The following is a 16,368-nucleotide window of genomic DNA, read 5'->3' on the forward strand; positions in this document are numbered from 1 at the left end:
ATTGGGGCTCTATTGACTTTAATAAGATAATAGTCGGATCAATTAGCAATAGACAAATACGCATAGATCATATGATGGCCATAAGAAATCTGAAGGGGGCTTATTGATAGTAAGGGGTATACGTTGGGGGTTTGGCCACTTTTCTGTATTATTCTGGCCTAACTAGGGGCTATTACATTTTTTTGGAAACGCTTTGAAAAAACGAATTGACCCAGGGAATATTAATTTTTGGTCACTCTGACAACCTGGTGACAGATCCTATAATAGATAGATATGTATTGGATTTCACTGTCCCTCATCCTTTACAGGGCCAATCTTCCAAATCCCAGCACTTAAGTCAGAAAGCGGATAGAAAATAAATCAATAACTTAAGGTATACAATTTCTATTGAAATCCTCAACTAAGCTACTCATGTATACATTACATTTCCTTAGAAAAAGAATAAACACGCCTGATAGGGGAGGTAAAGATTTTCCCAAATGTTTAGCCTCATAATGCATACATTTATTTAGATATCCGTACAATTGTACATGATGAAGGTAAATTGCAATGAAAATATATCATGTTGAAATACCCAGCATTTATATAATATATTGCAAGTGAAATATAATGTTATTTTGCATTGAATAATACCGGAGAAGATAAGCTGGGTCTGGCATAGGATGCTGTAAATGCAAATATTCGGGGCCTTCTGATGAGAGAAGGGGTGAAAAGAAAAGATGAACATGCACAAAGAAATGGAATTAAATTATACTATTAGGTGATTGAAGACACAGATTAATCACCTGATGATGAAACAATTTTGGTGAAGGGAAAAAACACAGTTGGCAACCAACTTCAAATCCTTCAAAAGAGAGCCATGTATAAGAAAATGTGCCTTATTAAAAAGTGTTATTATGAGAAAGGTGATACAACTTGACACAAGTGTAGCCAGAAATTTACAAAAAGAGGGAGATAAGCACAGATAAATGTGTATATGATCTGGTTGTGAGAATCAATGTACTAGTTCTAAAGATATTGCCGAATCATTTGCAGAGATGTATAGCAACTTCTGCAAGAAGGATAACAACTCCTCTATCAAACGTGTAGTGAAGCGAAGTTTATGAATAATAACGGTCTAAATCCTAAAGAATTTTTTTCCTCTCTTCAAACAAATATGATGACTGACCCTCATGACATTTCCTTAGAAAATTCTATGGGGAACAGAAGTAAAGTTAAGAGTGAAGACGAAATCAGAAAAACAGAGGGAGACTGAGGGGCTTAAAAAGACCCTCTTGGTGCAGACATTAGAAACAGAAAGATGAGCAGCAGTGCAGACTGTGTATGTAGCCAAGGTAGGGAATGGAGGAGAGAGAAGACGCTGGGACCGTTGTGAAGTCAAAGACAGTGGCTGGTCCGGAAAGGGTCTATGTCTCCCTCCAGTTGTCCCAATTGAAGAGGTTGTACAGCGGGAAGTGTTCAGAAGGGACACTTGCCCTTTGAAGGCCTGTGGTGCAGTGGCTGCGCAGTGGGAAGCGAAAGCAGCGAGGGAGGTTTTCCCTTTCGAGAGGTCTCCGGTGGCTGGCGTGCACCAGAGACTCTCAGGGGCAAAGGAAGCACCAACGATAAGTGGCATGGGGGAAGGCAGACCAGGAGAAGCTGTTTGCCAGGTCGCGAGGAGCCACTGCAGCAGAAGACCTGCGAATGCCGAGAGGATCAGAAGTGTGCGATTTACCCAGTGAATTCACAAGTTGCAAGAGACTCCAGGGTGCTCCGAGACAGCTTGGTGTTCCAGGCAGGCAGTTTCACTCGCGTGTGAGTGAAAGAAGTGTTAGTAGTGCTTTTGATTAGCGAACTATTAAGAAGCAACGAGAGTTGTATTCTGTGAAACCAAGTGACTGTAAATTTAAGCATGGGAGTTTACGGAAAAGCCAAAAACCTAGTGGGGCAACATTGTTAAAAGCTAAGGCATACAACCATTACCCAAGCCGCCAAGAGAAATATTGCCAAAAGCGAAAAGGGAATAATGGAAGTACCAAGGGTTGTGAAATTTGTTATGCATGTTTTGTGAAATATATAACAGCTGATATAAACACACATTGCCAAAGCCAAGGAAGGAACACGAAAATATCATTTTTCCTTATCCGTATTTGGTCACTTGTGTAGAGGGGGAACAACAGTGGCAAAAAGGTTATTCAGAGGGAGAGTTCATAATTTGCAGAGGATTGTTAAAGAGCACCAACGTGAATCTGGTTTCCCTGGGAAGTTACTAAAAACCAAAATCTGCAAGATAATGAACATTGTGAAGTTGTTACAAAGCTGTTATAAGTTGAAGGTTACCACTAAAGCATGTTCTGTTTTGTGAAACGCTGTTCGGGCAGAGGAGTATAATGGCAAACCTTTGAAGAAGTTTACTTTAAGCAGGGAAATCCTCGTCAGGGGAGGGAGAGTGAGGCATTAATCCAACCTTTTTATTTAATAAAATGGCAAATTTCTCAAACTCCTTACAGTAGTAAGTAGAAGTAGTCTGCCTCATATTTCTGACTCCTCATAGTGTCTAAATACAATACTGTCAACAATATTTCATTTTGTTGGTGAAGGTACATGATATTGACAAGTGAACACTTTTGAAAATGTGCATGATCAAATGATTTGATGGCAATCCTATTTCTGGGACCTGGTGGTTGCATTCATCTGTACAATAGGTGCTCAACCCATGAGCTGATCCCATACACCTTGACATTCTGGGGCCGATTCATGGAACAAATGTGCGCCGAAAATCTTGGCGCAAGTTGGCGCAAGCGTGAAAAAGCAAGCGCATGCGTGCGATTCATGGAAGGGCCTGCGTGTGTTTACTCAGGGATGTGAGCCAAATCCGAGCGTGGCGCACACGGTCGCAAACCTCACAGCAACATCCCGAAGACTGTGCGCTGACGCGCACAGCTAAAGCGCACAATGTGTAGCGCACACACTAAAAGGGGGCGGAACACGGGGCGGAACACGCGGAATGGGGAACCCTGCGGGAAAATTAGGGTGTAACAGTACTGCTGGGAAATACACAGAACGGCCACACGCAAGCGAACTACACGTATTCATGGAATCGAATAGGGGGAACACGCGCACGCCAAAAGACACGCACAGGCCTAAACACGTCCGCCACACGAAGGCAAGCGGAAGCATCCCGGCGCAGCATAAAGTGTGCACAAACAACAAACACGTATATACAGCTACAATGAATGTACCATTTTGTGGCCCCTTAGGAAAAATGACGTGTCACGCAATGCTCAGGCACCCCAAAATACAAGGAAAACGTATATAGAACCTCTGTAACCCACGTGCGTGTAAAAAAAAACTCACGTAGTAAGCTGTGGCACCCAGGAACACAAAAAAGCATACACGATCAACACACAGGCTACAATGACCCCAATAAATGGGGTGCGCAACACACAGGGGCACCCGCAGTGGGGAAAATAGCGTGCAATAGCAATAACGTGCGCGATTCACCGTGTGGGTGTAAAAGAAATACGTGTAGGCACTGCAACCGCTGTGAAGTAATCGCGTGTGAACCTCAAAGTAGGAAACTCCTCTGCTGCGCAATTCACTTTGCTTAGTCTTGCTTTCTTTCCTCTTGCATAATGAAAACACTAAGCTAACTAGAAGTTTATGCAAAGTAGTGATCAGTAGTTCCATCCAGTCTGAACATCATCAGATCTACTGCAATACCATACACCATAATTAGCCTTCAGAGCTCGCTTTGCTCTACGATTATGTTTGCTTTCTATATTACCACCTGTGGGGGAGCTGGCCAATCCAGAACCCGGGAACACAAGCAGAAGCTACAAATAGCCACCCACATTTCAGTCACCCGCAGCTGCACCTCTGCCCAGGTTTCACCTTGTCCATGAGGGTGTAGAACAAATCTCCACTGATGTGTCACTTTTGTGGATGCGCCAGGCTGGAATGCTGCACTTGGGCCTACCTGACTAGGGTTTAAGGACCTTTAGCAGTCCTGCCTTGCCCCAAAAAAGGCATTTAACGCTATATTGAAAACAGTATATATCAATGACAGGCAAGGGCCATCGTGTCCACCTGAAGTTGGCAATTATCTAGCCTGCTGCAAAACCATAGTATGTCCTTAGTCTCAGGCTATGACTTTCCTTTAACATTGTGAACGTTTGATTTATGAAACTTTCTAACTTCTCCTTCCACCACAAATGATGGGTGAAACATAACAAATATGAGACACTGTCCTGTGCAACACCGACTGCACCCAGCTGCACAGAACCTTGCGCTGAAAACTGCTTTCAGAGCCTTTTATCATATCTATTTATTTGTACCCATTCATGTAGCACACCTTTACATTTTACAGACACTCATCTCACCACTCTCTTCAGCTGTACATAAACATGCTGTATCATTGGTCATTTTATGTCTTGGGTACAAATAACCTCTGGTGACATTACAATTATAAGAACACAATTGCTAATCAAATACGTTTGTTTGCTAATTAAGAAAGTGTTAATTAGCAAATTCTGCTAATCAATTTTAGAAAACTAATTCCACATAAGGCCAGAGCCTGTCTGTGCCCTTCCACTCCACCAGCAGCAGCGACATCAGGAGGGCAGGAGCCCATCCCTCATCGCCCAACGCCGGCACACAATACTTGCCTCATGACAAGGTAGCTCGATCCGCCATGACCATGTGCATATATCTGCAGACATCCCCCCTCTGCAACCTGTGAAGAGACATCCATGCTCAATTTCAGGGGACTCGACTGGTGAATCCGCCTCCAGCCCCCAAGCGCTGTGTATCTACACGAGACCTGCCTCTAAAATGGCTGCCACCTTCTTTTGTTTAGGGGTTGCTAAGCAACCGAGCCAGCTGAGTTGCTCGCCCCAATTGGGCTTCGAATCCTATTTCATCCGACCAGCGCCACCGGAAGGCGCAAGCCGGCCCTCCCACCCAAGGCCCTCCACATAGGGCCAGAGCCTGTCTGGGCCTGTCGGGCCGCACCAGAGCTACGAGGCGCATCACCCTGCCCGATTTTGCAAGTGCCCAGAACCTGGTGCCCCTCAACGACATGGGGTAAGAAAGTCTTGCACAACCGACCGCCCCTAGCACCATTCGCTATTTACCTGTAAACCACCCTGGGTCTACTGTTATACTAAAACACTCTGTGACTCATTCCTTCATCTCCCCACGTTGCTCCCTAATCCCTCTAGGTGGAGCACTCGCCACCTACAAGTGATCCTATATCTTGCTATACTGTGTATTTAGTATTTTTCCCTGCTCATGGCACCTCGCTACTCAACAGACCGCATGCAAACGATTGTATTGCAAATCCATTTCGTCAGCAATCACTGTTTGTAAACCTACGTAGCACATATTACAACCTACTCACTGATAGCGTATGTTCTCTGTAGGCCATTACTGTAATCCTCCAATGCACTCATACCTGTGCACCTTGGTTACCCAGACTAATATGGTAATCTGATATATCGACCACCTTTCAGCATCACTACACATACCCCATAGTGCTATACATAGGCTATTGTATGCCTACTGTGTTTTACCCAGCAGCCCACGCATCTATTATAGTACTGTACCCTAGCCTATTTGTATGCCTACTGTGTTGTGCCCAGCAGCCCACTGCATCTATTATAGTACTGTACCCTAGCTTATTGTATGCCTACTGTGCTGTGACCACCAGCCCACTGCATCTATTATAGTGTTGTACCCTAGCTTATTGTATGCCTACTGTGTTGTACCTAGCAGCCCAATGCATCTACTATAGTACTGTACCTTAGCCCACTGCATGCCTACCCTGTTCGACTCTCTGATCAGTACACTGTATGCTTCTGCTTGCCCGCATGCTGCATAGCATAACGCTGTGGTGTCCCTCACTAGACAAAACCTTATGTCTCCTGCGCTTATCAAATAATTGCCTAGTCCCTAACCAACTCGGACAATCATAACTCAGTCATGCACCAATCTTGGTTTGCTACTGTGAGTGCATTAATCACCTTAGCAGCATATATCCTCTGCAACATGGCTGATCCTCCCCTTGGCGCTATTGCACCTAGATACTCCAAAGACACGCACTGGAATGGCCAAACCATACCAAAAAGAATTAGCCTTACCTAATGCATGGCCATCAAACTGCCCCCATCGGACAGCGTCAAGCCTACACCTTTCCTACCTCAACTTGGCCAAACTATTACCAAACCTAAGAACCTGACCTCATCTAAGCCAAACATTGCCCAATTACCTGTCGGTCTAGGAAAAATGGACACCTCTCACGATGGACGGCAAATGCATTTTGGTGGCCGAAGGCCAACCGTCTCTTGTACGAAACGATAGAAATACAGGTTTCCGAGTTTGACCAATGAACGGCCATTTTGATGTAACAAGGATCACCATTTTGTTTTCTAACAATTGCTCATTGCTTTCTGTTCAAATTGCTTCGCAGCACATTTCTGCTTACACTGCTCGACTGTTAACATTGTTGTCTGAACGTGAAAGGACAAGGCCGCAAGGCCGCGAGGCTAATAAGAGTTCGTTGAAACACAATGTAGGCAGCTCTGGAGAGGAATGCCCGGCTCCCTGCCGAATGTAGCCTTGAAGCAGAGCCGCAGGGCATTTAATCATTTCACAGCTGCCATCCAGCCTCGTTATATGGTAGAATGTGTTACAATAAAGCAGCTAAAGGTTTGAATTATGCTCTTCTTACGGCCCCCCTTTTCCGAGCCCTGTAGAGCGTGTCGGCTCCCAGGACACGAATAGCACCTCATAGATAGCAAGGTCTGGAATGTGACTCTTCCCCCGTATGTAGCTCGCTTACAAGAACAGAAGTACTGTGTTCTGTTCAACAAAGAAAAGATGTCTCTGCACTTGCAAGGTTGCATATTGTTCCTAGAATAGATATTTCAAGGTGTCATATTCGTCGGAAGTGTCCATCATCAAACCGAGTTCAAAGAAACCCAATAAAGGGGGGTGTTAAACATGTCACAGCTGATTGTATGATATGCATTTTGTATATATGTAACTGATGTACGTAATTCGCTCTCTTGCGTCCCTCGAGGTCTAGAGATACACGTTGCGGGGCGTGAGACCGAGTTGGCCAACTGAGACTATTTGCTTTGCAATAAACCCTAGCTTTGGGAATACAACCTCGTATCTGGCGTATCTATCGTGTGTGGTGACTTGCCTTGTTTCCATAACGCGAGGGACCCCTAGGGGCCCCTTTCATACCAACTTCTGACCAATGGATAAAACTATATGCCTATAGACCCACACCTAACCAACCATGCCCGACCGCAACTAGAAACCATACATTAGGTTACAGATTCACCAAAAACCGGCAATCATTAATTAAAAGCTCTCATAAAACCAGCACTAAACCCACACTAATAGGATAGACACCTGCCAACATAACTAACAAAATGACCCACTTAGGCAAGAACCCTCAATTAACCAAAGTGGCTACCGAGGACAAAACCCCATCCATTAAAGGGGGTCTTATCGAGGGGCGCTGTTGTGCGCCGTGGAAAATGGCCGTGTGACCTGTGAGCTCCGGTAGCCCATAAATTCCTGTTTGAATTATCCTGCTGACCTCCTCTACAGTAAACGACTTTACCCACGGACGTATGCACCGAGAGATCCATGAGCAGCTGGGGCGACTTTCAGCCCGAAACGCGACCTCTATCAAGGGAAATCTGCTCTTCATCACCCTGCCAGTGGGCACTAATGGCTGCCGTTCTGCGCGCCAAATCCATCTTCCCCATAAGTATCGGCCCTGAACCTCACCATCCGCGAGAACCCATCACGTCCTTCAGGGCTGGCTGTGACTCCCACGGGAGGAGACCCAAAATACGCCAAGCTTTACACGAATACGGACCAGGCGACCACAGAAGAGTTACGAGAATATTTGGAGAGAACTACAATGGACCGCCCCTTGAGCCTAGAAGACTAGAAACAAGCAATCAAAGACCTCAAGGCAGGCAGGGCACCAGGTTCGGATGGTCTACCTGCGGACCTCTACAAAATCCTCATAGAAGAACTTGCTCCACGGCTCCTGGAGTTTTGGGAAGAATCCCTGGGGAAGGGAATACTGCCACCATCAATGAGAGAAGCCATTATCATAGTCCTATTGAAACCGCACAAACCCCCTCACTCTCCTTCCTCATATAGACCGTTGCCCCTTATCAACATCGACACCAAAATCTTCGCAAAAGCCATAGCCAATAAACTGAACCCGTATATGCCCAAACTTGTGCACCCGGATCAGTCGGGTTTTATACTAGGCCGCTCCATCTTCTGAACCTCAGACGTTTCTTTGCTATTACCTCCCAGTTAGACCACCGTGCAAAGACGGTTGCGGTCACCTTAGACGCAGAGAAAGCGTTCAACTCCATCTCATGGAGGTTCATGTACGCAATACAGATGGGATTCGGCCTTGGATTCCTCCAACTCAAACGACTACTGTACTGCAATCCTGTCGCTAGAGTACGGACCAGTAAGACTCTGTCATCCATCTTCGACCTACAGAGAGGCACCAGACAAGGCTGCCCACTCTCTCTTCTAATGTTTGCACTAACAATAGAAGGAATGGCAGCATACCTACGATGCAGACACGCCTGGAGAGGGATTCGTATCATGGGAGCCCCGCAGATCATTTCTCTATACGTGGATGATACGATGTTATACATCAGATACCCTGATACTCACTTACCACCTGTGTTGCAGGATATAGCTGAATTCACAAAATACTCAGGATACAAAATCAACCAAGCCAAGTCAGAAATAATACCTCTGACAAGCTCCACAATCCAAACTGCAGCCATGAATGGCCACAGTTGGTCCTCCACCACAGCACGATACCTGGGCATCATAATGGCACCAGACAAGCAAACTTTGTACGCCAACAATTACGCCCATACCTGACACAACTGTAATACAAATTCAACGCATGGGTTAAGTTGCCACTATCCCTGTATGGCTGTATATCTTTACTGAAAATTCTGGTGGTCCCGAAATTACAGTACCTATTTAGCGGCATCCCGATCTGACTTGGTGGAAAATTCTTTGACACACTGCAGAAGCTATCCTCTCGATTCATCGGGTGGGGTGAGGGGGTGGGGTGTACGGCTAGAATCAGTTAGCATAAACTATACGAAAGCTACGATACTGGTGTTCTAGTGGCCCCAGACTTTCTCCTATACTACTACTCGGCACAGGCGTACTTCGCTAAATAATGGAACAATACTGCAGAACAATTCGCTCACATACATGCAGAAGAGTTTGCAGCATCTCCCCTGAACCTTAAGAGCATGATATTCACCAAAGTTGCAGAAGAGAAGATCCTGGCGGACCCAATGTCATCAACAGTGCGAGCATGGGCACAGATCCTCAAGAGAGTGGGATGTGACACGCCGTACTGGACACACGTACCCCTATGGTTCTATCCCGACCTCGCACCTACCATGGATCGAACGATACAAATGAAATGGGATCCTGAAAAAACAAGCCAAAGTCGGAGACCTCTTTCCTGAGAACCGATTCCTTACTGCTGCAGAGATTCAGAACATGGCGGGAACCGGACTTACCACAACACTACAACACCAGTGTCTGAAAGCAGCCTGTAGGAAGAAATGGTTGTCCTTCCAGATGGTGCCGCCTGTGCATAAATTCCTATCCGATATACTTACACAAGATGGCTTCACAGGCAGCGTATCTACACTATACAGAACTGTGCAGAGTAACACCTCATCCACGAATGAGATGAAGGCCAAACGGGAGAGGGATCTGAACATCGAGATCCACAAGCAACACTGGACGATCTACTGTAGGTTCACTAAATCTATCTCCCTATGCGCTCATTTCAGGCTTATTCAATTCTAAATTGTAAATCATCTACATATTCCCCCAAGCCAAATCTCCAAGTACGATCCCTCCAAGCAAACGACATGCCCCAAGTGTGGCATAACAACGGCAAACGCGATCCATACGTACTAGGTTTGCCCACCAATTAGACAATTCTGGGAAGAAGTAACAGAAACCATGAACGACATATTGAATAGAAATATCCCAGCGATGCCACTGAATACTTACTGGGGATTATTGGAAAAGCATCTACCAAGACCAAAGACTATTCGCAGTGGGCAAGCGGAACATTCTCAGGAAATGGAAATCCAATAACCCCCCCATGCATGAAGGCTGGCTCTGAGACCTAATAAACACACAGGACAGTGAAGAGTCATATATAAGAGGATTTAAGAGGTATTCAAACCACCTCCAGACCCAAGGACATATGGGGCCCACTCAGGGCATACCTACAGAGCGCAGAAGAGATATAAGGAGAATAAAGACACTGAATTAATGTCTAATCAACCTTATGTGTCCTGTCTCTCTCCCCCTTTCCCCCTCTCTATACCATGTAGACAACAATCCAATGTCTAACCCATACCCAAGTTGTATTTTCTTATTTCCTGGGTACAATGTGATGATCTCTGTGATTTGATTAGCTATGCCAGTAATAAATAACGTTTTTTTTTTAAAAGGGGTCTTATCAATGCCATATTTTAGCCCATGCGCTAGACATCAATAACATTATAACTACTAACGACCGTGACTTCTTAGCTATTACTGAGACTTGGCACCATACTACCTCCGGACGATTGCTCTCATTAGCTATTCCAGACAAGTACACCATTATCAGGCAGGACAGAACATCGGCGAAAGGTGGTGGCGTAGCCTTCATCACAAAAATCTCCTTAGGTCTTAGACCCGCCATTACCCAAATCTTCCCCTCCGGAGAACTCCTCTCTATCAAACTAACCATGTCATGCACGTGAATCATAAGCGTACATCTTATGTACGGACCACCTGGCCCTCTATCCTCTTTTGAGGAAGACATAACCCTACTCGTAACAGCTAACTCCAAGCCAGGCTCGCAAGTTGTGCTCCTGGGAGACTTTAACTTAGGACTTTATGACCCAAAAGATCCCAATGCACTAGCCATCCCTAACAAGATTGCTGGTCTAGGCTTTTCACAGTGGGTCTCCCAACCCACCCATAATAAAGGCAGACTACTAGACTGGATCACATACATTAACTGTAACATCAACATTCTTATCAACCAGCCATGCGTTTGGACTGACCATCATGCTCCTCTCTTTACCATACAAAATGGCACTCAATTTAATTCTGACAAAATAGTTGCACCTCCCAGACTAGCCAGAAACATGCGGAACGTAACAGCTCATAAGCTACTCCCACTTTTTCAACCCCTCATCAACTCTTCCATCTTCAATGACGACCCAACCGCCCTTGTGGATCTATACAATGCCACAATACTCAATAAGATCGCACCACAGAAAATGTGAAAAGCTACCCCTCGCTCACAACTCAACACTTGGTTCACCCCACACTTGATCTATCAGATGCCTTTGACTTAATAGACCACAAAACTCTATGTAACCACCTCTCATTGGCGGCCCATTTCTCTGACAATGCTATCTCCTGGACTCAATCATTCCTCAGTAACAAAACCACCAGTGTTTGCCCCGACAGCATCCGCTATACCTGCTCCTGTCACATGTGGGATCCCCCAGGGCTCCTGTGTCTCCCCTACGCGTTCTAATATATTTACAAAGCCCCTATTCGATGACGTAGATTATTTGGGTGTCCATTACACAAATTATTCTGATGACACCCACATTCTGATCCCCATCACAGGTGACTACAATACAGACTCCAAACGCTTAAACGACATCTACTTAATCATTCAAGCCTGGATGGCTCAACATGGACTCTGTCTTAATGACGATAAGACAGAGTTACTCCTTGTAGGAACTCAAGCTAGACTTAACAGATTGGACAAACAGTTTAACTCATTTGTCATTGACGGTAATGACATCAAGGTATCGAAGGATGTAAACACATTAGGTATATACATTGACTCTTCTCTCTCCTTATCAAGACAAATCAATGCTACTGCAGATTTTACAGCTTACACCTGTAAGCTTATCAACGCTGTAGGCCATTCCTAACCACAATTAACTGCATCACCCTAGCTAGGGCAGTAGTCTTAACCAAACTAGATTACTGCAACGCCCTTTACCTAAGCACTAGCCAAATGCAACCAAAAAGTTACAAACCTTTCAGAACAACACGTTTAGAGCAGCAACTAACTTTCCCAGATCACTCCACATTTCAGAGCTAAGACGCAGCACTCGCTGGCTCTCAATCAAAGAATTAGACTCAAAACCTTATCACTTACCTTCAAATGCTTAAATAACCTTGCTTCATTATACCTCAGTGACAATTTCAAACAAAATTCCTCGACCATCCAGATCCTCACAAGCTAACTGCCTTATCGTCCCCAGGTTAAGCTCCAAAAGGCTGGAGGCAAATGTTTGTCCGTCCTAGTAGCTAAAACTTGGAACACTCTACCCCATACCCTCAGAACTGAACCATCCTTCCACAAATTCAAAAATAATGTCAAAACCTGCCTCATTATGAATGTGGACTAACAACTAGCTACCTTAAGCTGCACATTTTGTAAAGCCAATGCATACCTGCTAGAATGGCTGCACTACCAACTGCTTTTTGCACAATGCCTTTGCAATTGTATCCAACCAATATCATATGTAATTGCTGCCATTCTGTAAATATTGTTATATGTAATTCCAAATACGTACTATGTAACTGTAAATACCTCTTTTCTATGTACCTGTAAGAAATGTGCCCAGAAGCCCCAGGGCTTGGCGCGCTATATAAATTTGATTTGATTTGATTTTATTTTATTTATAAAGCGCAAAAAACCAGGCCCAGGGGCAACCGGGCGCATACTCTTAAACATGTTACAAAAAGCAGTAGTTACAGAAGTTACAAAAATATACAGCATATATACATGTACATACTCTTAAACATGTTACAAAAAGCAGTAGTTACAGTGAGTTACAAAAATATACAGCATATATACATGTACCGAAGGGTACCATTAACAGCATATAATACAGGGACAGAGCAGAGAGAAAATGTATATTCAGTCCTGTACCCCACATGGAGTCTGGACTGTGTCAAGGTCTCATGAGTCTTGGGAGAGCAGCCATGTTTTAGCATTGTTCTTGAAGGAGTGGAATGATGGTTCAATTCTGATAGGTGTGGGCAAGGTGTTCCAGAGTTTGGAGGCCAGGACGGGGAAGCTCACCCCACCAGCTTTTTGGAGTTTGCATCTAGGCACGATGAGGCTGTGAGTTTGGGCTGCTCTGGTAGGTCGAATGGAGGTGTGGCGTGAGAAGCGAGCGGACAGGTAAGGTGGGGCGTTGTTGCTCAGACATTTGTGAGTCAAAGCTAGGGTTTTCAGGGCAATTCTCTGTCTTACCGGGAGCCAGCGTAAATCCGATCTGACAGAGGAGATATGAGAGCGTCTCGGGATGTTTAAGGCTGCCCTTAAGGCATTATTTTGTACAGTTTGCAATTTATTAAGGTTAGACTGACTGGTCCCTAGGTAGAGAGCACTACAGTAATCGATTTTGGCCATAACAAGAGTTCTGGCGAGTGTGATACAGTTGGTGGAATTTAGGAAGGGTCTACAGGCAGTGATAAGTTTGCAGGTATAGGCCGAAGCTGACCTAACTGCATTTATTTGTCTGTAAAGAGAAAGCGAGGAGTCAAGATAGACCCCTAGCGTCTTAGTATCTTTGGAGACTTTAATGTCATTGCCGTCAATAATGAAGGACTTGTAGGTTTGGTCTAGTTTGTTGAGCCGATGATTTGATCCTAGAAGTAAGAGCTCAGTCTTATCATCGTTAAGGCAAAGTTCGTGCTGTGCCATCCAGGCCTGGATGACCGAGTAAACATTGTTAAGGGATTTGGTGTCAGCTGTGTAGTCTCCTGTGATAGGGATGAGTATCTGGGTGTTGTCCGCGTAGTTAGTGTAGGAGACACCCAGATAGTCAAGCACATCGAAGAGGGGCGTGGTGAATACTTTATACAACGTAGGGGATACACACGAGCCTTGAGGAACGCCACAGTGAATAGGTGAGGGATCCGCTGATGCCAGCGGTGAGAAGACCCTCATGGATCTATGGCTCAGGAATGAGTGGATACAGGCATTGGCAGAGTCGGAGAAGTGGGCTGCGGATTTGAGATGCTGGCAGAGTATTTGGTGGTTGACCAGATCAAAAGCCGCAGAGAGATCGAGGAGAAGGAGAAGAGCTAGCTTCCCATTGTCCTTCAGTGACTCCATCTGAGTTTTCAAGTCGATCAGAGCTGACTCCTTGCCATGCTTAGGGCGGAACCCTGATTGTCTTAAGCCCAGGAGATTGTTTAGTTTGAGGTAATCCTGAATCTGCAGGTAGGCTGTGCGGTTCAGGATCTTGAGCAGGAATGGGACTGTAGTGATAGGTCTGAAGTTAGTTGGGATATTAGGGTCAAGGGAGGGTTTTTTGAAGAGTGGGATAACCCATGCATCGTTTAGGTTGTCGGGGACAATACCCGTCTTGAAAGAAGCATTTATGAATGCTGTAATGAACGGGGCTAGCTCATGAGATGCTTCCTTGATAATAGGACCTGGGCAGGGGTCGCCTTGGCAATTGGAAGGATTTAAATTGTTTATGATGTTTTCTACTTCGAGAGTAGTGAGTGGGGAGAAGGAGAAAGGTTTATGCGGATAGGTTAAATGTGTATTAAGTGTAGGTGTGGTCGGTGGTTGGTCAAGCCGTAGGGATTACTGTTTGTCCCTGATTTTAGATTGGAGGGTAGCAATTTTATCCGGGAGTGCTGACTGAATATTGGTGCACCAAGTGTTGTCTTTGGAGCAAGAGTCAGGGGGGGCTTCAGGTGTCTCGAGTTCCTTAAGGATATTAAAGAGTTCCTTAGTATTGGACTGGGCTGACATAATGCGGTTATTATAAGATAACCGCATTATGGTATTATAAGAATCTAAGAAAAAGAATAGAAGAAATAAAATACAATACAATTTATGCCATGCCCTCGGTTGAGGAACCTACAACCACTGACCTTAATAGACACACCTCTCTTAAAGGTAAGGAACATGGACAGAGTGACAAGTCCTAACTCCCAATTATCCTGCCTACAAAACTTAGTTCATCCATTGTCAAAATAAAAAGTAGCCAGTGCAAAAACCTAACCACTATCTGGTCCTACAACTGTGGAAAAACATTAATTAAACATTAATTAAACCAGAGCACTATGCTGTCTTTGTCCATCCCAGGTAATGTCTCAGGATATTATTCTTACATCCAAATAAAATGTTCAATGTCAGTGCATCAAAGAAGACTCTTCGATTTCCCCCTTCACTTCCTTAGGAAAAGTTTTAAGTCTTGATATAAATCCAAAGTGTTATATCCTTTTAACTGATGGATGTCTCCTTCATCCCTTTTCAACCAGTTTGGTTGTTCCCCTCTTGGCTTTTGTTTTGCTTCTTTGAACCCGGCAGGTTTGTTTCTACTCAAATAATGTACAATGCCACTTGTTTCAATAGGGTTGCTCTAACCCCTCTGATTCCCTAGCTGGGATTATCTCTTTGGCTGTGACCAATGTTCAGTACTCTGGTTTCTATGATATAATATGATATGGCATTTATAACGCGCCTATCAACAAGTGTTTCAAGGCGCGACGAAGCATGGGAGGGGGAACAAAGGGAGGACAGACAACGATCCTACTAGGCCAGGTGTCATTCAGATCGCGCAAGTGCATGGGAGGGGGAAGCGGGAATGTGCAGGGGGACGGGGGAAAAGGGACAGTGCAGTACATGGCATAGAATAATAACAATAGGTAAAGTAACGGCCAGCAGATCGCAAGTGCAATGGTAAGTGCAGACATCAGGTGTCAGGGCTCCCATAACCCGTTCTAGCTTCCTGGTCTCTTTTTTTCCACATGCCTCCCTCAGCCCTGGGCAACCCTGGCACCTCCATTACTGTTTGGTTTGCTCCAATGCGATAGTGTCCCAGCGTGCTGATTTTCGTTTGTTCTTCTCTCTGGCTTATCCAGAGTGTTAGCGGGTGGTCTCTGGACTCTGCAGTCCCCTTCTTAGTATATGGAGTGGAGGATTTGTTGCTCCATATAACCCTGGTTTTGGCGTTCTGTGGGACCCAGACACAACGCAGCTGCAGCGTGGTAATGCCACCAGGAGAGACAGTCCTTCCATTCCTGTCTCGATCGTGGCTAGCTTGCCACTCTCTGTGCCGGCCTTCTGGCATCCTTCCTTGCTCCCTCTCTTCCTCCATGCTACTGCTGGCCCTGCAACGCAGCATAGCTCTGCCCCTACATACGTTCTCACGTCAGAGACTTGCCTCTGCGTAGGATTCTTTTTCCTCCATTAAGGTTTTCGTCTCTATTTCTGCTGCTGTATTTGACAGG

The sequence above is a fragment of the Ambystoma mexicanum genome, chromosome 7p (assembly GCF_040938575.1).
Source record: "Ambystoma mexicanum isolate Mex_15411 chromosome 7p, UKY_AmexF1_1, whole genome shotgun sequence".
Lineage (NCBI taxonomy): Eukaryota > Metazoa > Chordata > Amphibia > Caudata > Ambystomatidae > Ambystoma > Ambystoma mexicanum.